We start from the raw sequence: 3,783 nt of genomic DNA, 5'->3' as shown, positions 1-3,783 counted from the left end.
CGCTCTTGAATGACAAAATGATGCCACAGGTGCACCTTGAACCCACAGCCTAAGAATGAAATTCTTCTTTCACCAGTCAGTATTCCTTCCTCTTCACTAATCATCTTCCACTTATTTTTCTTTTTCTTTTTCTTTTTCTTTTTCTTTTTCTTTTTCTTTTTCTTTTTCTTTTTCTTTTTCTTTTTCTTTTTCTTTTTCTTTTTCTTTTTCTTTTTCTTTTTCTTTTTCTTTTTCTTTTTCTTTTTCTTTTTCTTTTTCTTTTTCTTTTTCTTTTTCTTTTTCTTTTTCTTTTTCTTTTTCTTTTTCTTTTTCTTTTTCTTTTTCTTTTTCTTTTTCTTTTTCTTTTTCTTTTTCTTTTTCTTTTTCTTTTCCTTTTCCTTTTTCTTTGTCTTTTTCTTTTCCTTTTCCTTTTCCTTTTCCTTTTCCTTTTTTCTTTTCCTTTTCCTTTTTTCTTTTTCTTTCCCTCTATTCAATCCTGTGATCCCTTCCTGGGGCACTCTTTTCCAGGTTTCCAGACACAGGACACATGAGGACCACTCCCAAGTGGCTGACAGGTGAGCAGGACACTCCAGTGCCAGGAGGCAGCATCCTGACACAGATTTGTGGCTGCCTCTCCACCGCAGCCATGGAGCACCCTTGGCTGTCCATGTCCTTTCCAGGGCAGACTCAAGGTGCTTCAGGGCCATAATGTGCAGCCAGGGGAGCAGAGCCCAGCCAGTGCCTCCGGGCAGAGCCAGGCTGTGGCTGTAGTGTGCTGCCCTGGGGCTGCACGTGATCCAGTTTCATGCTGCCACGTCTCCTATAATTGCTGGCTCCTCGGGTGCGCTGATGCTCCACAACGTCACCGAGGCTGGCATATTCCCCCCCCAGGAGGCCTCGTCACCACACACCAGGGCAGGGACAAGTGTGTGCTGGGACAGACCCAGCCCAGCAGGGTTGAAGGGTGTCCCAAGGGAGTCAGTTTGTCTCCTCTCCTGACTGCTTCTGCCTTGCAAGCCCCCAGGTCCCATTCTGCTACAGCAACCCCCATACTGAAAAGGAACCTGCACCCACCACTCCTTCCCATTTCATTGTCTCCAGCTGCAAGTTGGTATTTCTCTGGGGCTGTAATCGCCGTGCACCAAACCCCATGCCTTTTCACCAGGAAATCTCCTGCATCCCTCTTGCAGGGTTCCTGGCTGTGCAGGCACAGACATCCCCCTTTCCTAAGGTAGCAGAGCTGGTCAAGCACACTGGTGCCTCATGGCAGCGGGGTGGGACAGGGACAGTGTTTCCCTGCAGCCTGATCACTCTTTCTGTCTCAGGAGAGACTGATAGAAGGAAGCAGCAATCAGCTGGTCCCAAGGAACAGGTCCCCAAGGCATGGGAAGGAAATGTGGCCCCAGGGAAGGTCAAAAAGCCAGTGCAGGGCTTGCAGTGTGGGCAACTAAGCCTAAGCATCCTCACCTTGCCTCCAAGCCTCAGCATTGCTTGGACACATCTTCATCTGTGGAAAGAACAGGTGGGAGTAGGGAAGGCGCCTGCAAGTCTGGCACAACACGTTTCCCCAGTTGTGTCAAAGCCACAGATACACTCTGAAAAATGCAAGGCTTCCCTCTCTGCAAAACCAACAGGATTCCAGCAGTTTAAAACCTACCAGTAGGGAGGTTCTTTTACCTCCTTCTCCTTCATCTCACCCTCTCCTCTCCCCAGGAACCTGCACTGTGAGCACTGCTACAGGCACAGGAGGGAGCTGCTGACATGCAGCAGCTCGGCCGTCCTCAGAGAAAGCACCTCTAGGATGTGGTGATGGTTCAGCAAGATATAGCTTTGTCCAGTGATGACTTTTGGCTCCCATTGCCATGATGAGGATAGCCAGGGCTTGTGTATGAGATGCAGGAAGGAATAAATTAGCTGAAGGAGCATAGGGGAAAAAAAGCTCAGGATGCACCCACGTCGCTGCCCGGCCAGCACAGCCAGCCTGTTGCTGGCCTTCCCTGCCCACGGTTTGGTGCTTTGCCTCCTGGAGAAGAGGTAGCTGGCTGACAAGAAGGTGGCTGGCAGGTAGGCTCAGGGAGTGGAGTGGGAAGGTACCCTGCACCTCCACAGGAGCGTAGGGTTCAGCCCGTTGCACCAAAGGGCAACACAGGTCCCCGAGAAACCAGGAGCAGGTTTGGCAAGTGGGAGCAGCAATCTAAAGACAGACGTGTATTTAACATGGCAAAGCAAAACAGAGAGAGGCAGGAGGAAGCTGGTCACCCTGAGGCTGCACCAAAAGCCTCTGCCTGGGTACAGGTCTCCAGGAATCCAGCAAGGGTGGGATTCAAACCCACACATGCAGACCACAATGAATCAGCAGTCCATCGCCTTCACCATTTGGCCACCTCATCCTCTGCTCCAGCCCCTTTTCTGAGGATTTTTTTTCCCCTTTTCTTGACCAAAGGATGCAAACCTACAGCTGATTCTTCAGAGTGTCCTCTGGCTGGGCAGGCAAAGCCCTGGCAGCCCATCTGCCCAGCCATTGCAGCCATCTGCCCACCTGACTGTTGCAGGGCAGCAAGCAAGCATTTGCAATTCATTTCCCCTTCTCCATGTTTCCTTTTGTCCCTGTGCTCAGAGGATGGCAAAGGGCCAGGTGGCATTCATTTTTGCCCTAAAAGTGTGTGACCCAGTCTTTGTTACTTGTTGCTGGTCTCTAACCTGTCTCCAGAAGGGTTTCCTTCATGATTCGGCACCAGTTGCACAAATAATGGGAAAGACACAGGGCATCCAGCCAGCATTGGCTGTACCTCTTTATTTCCCAAATCTTCCAGGGTCTGTAGATAGTTCAGGTCATCTCTTCACTGTGAGGTCCCCAGGGAGAGGGAGCAGAAAGAAACTCCTATCACCAGACTGGGGGAGACCCCACTGCTCAGGGCAGGGTAGAGACCCCCAGCAGTGCTCCCAGTTTGGGGCAGGAAGGAAAATCAGCCCCACTGATCAGTACCACTGGGAGTTAAACCCAAGATCTCCTGGTGATTTAACCAGCCGAGCCATGGCACCCATGTGCCCCACAACCATGAGGTGTCCCCGCAACGCACCTGACCCTCTGCCTGTCCTGTCTCCCTGTGCCCCATACTGCTGCCCCAGGTCTGGGGTACCTCAGCCCCCAAATCCTTCTCTACTGTTGATGGGAGCACCCACAGTGCTGACCCAGGCCCCTGGTAGAGGGAGCACAACACATCCCCTACCAGCATCAGCTGAGTTTTGAGGTCCAAGCCCTTGCAGGGACTTGCTGCCCCCACCCCTCTCCCCAGCAGAGCCCTGCCAGCTGCCCCCAGCCCCAGCACTGCTCCAAGGCAACTGCCTCTTTCTCGGCTCCCTCTCTGACTGATCCATCCCAGTGTCCTAGGAGTCCCCAGGGCAGCACCCACCTGCTAGGGACGACCAAACCAATCTCAGTGCAGTATCTGAGGCCGAATCACAGCCCTGCAGTACCCTACAACCACAGCAGCTGTAAGGGGGACCCTCCACTGGTGACAGCCCCAAACCCGGGCATCAGCAGCTTCGGGCTTCCTGTGCACAGGCAGCTCTGTGCTCTCCCTCACACTTGTGCAGCCTGGGGCAGGACGCCTGTGCGGGACAGGATCTGAGCTGGGTCCCAGTTGTGCATCCCTGCTTATTGGTCTAGGGGTATGATTCTTCCTTAGGGTGCAGGAGGTCCTGTGTTGAGCTGCCAGATGAGTTCACCTTTTTGGCACCCATTGCTCTAATTTTTTGGAAGGCAAAAGGATGTGGAGATGCTGGGGGTTGAACCCAGGGCCT

Source organism: Apaloderma vittatum, unplaced genomic scaffold (assembly GCF_000703405.1).
Source record: "Apaloderma vittatum isolate BGI_N311 unplaced genomic scaffold, ASM70340v1 scaffold28910, whole genome shotgun sequence".
NCBI lineage: Eukaryota > Metazoa > Chordata > Aves > Trogoniformes > Trogonidae > Apaloderma > Apaloderma vittatum.
Note: the sequence above shows the minus strand (reverse complement) of the source record.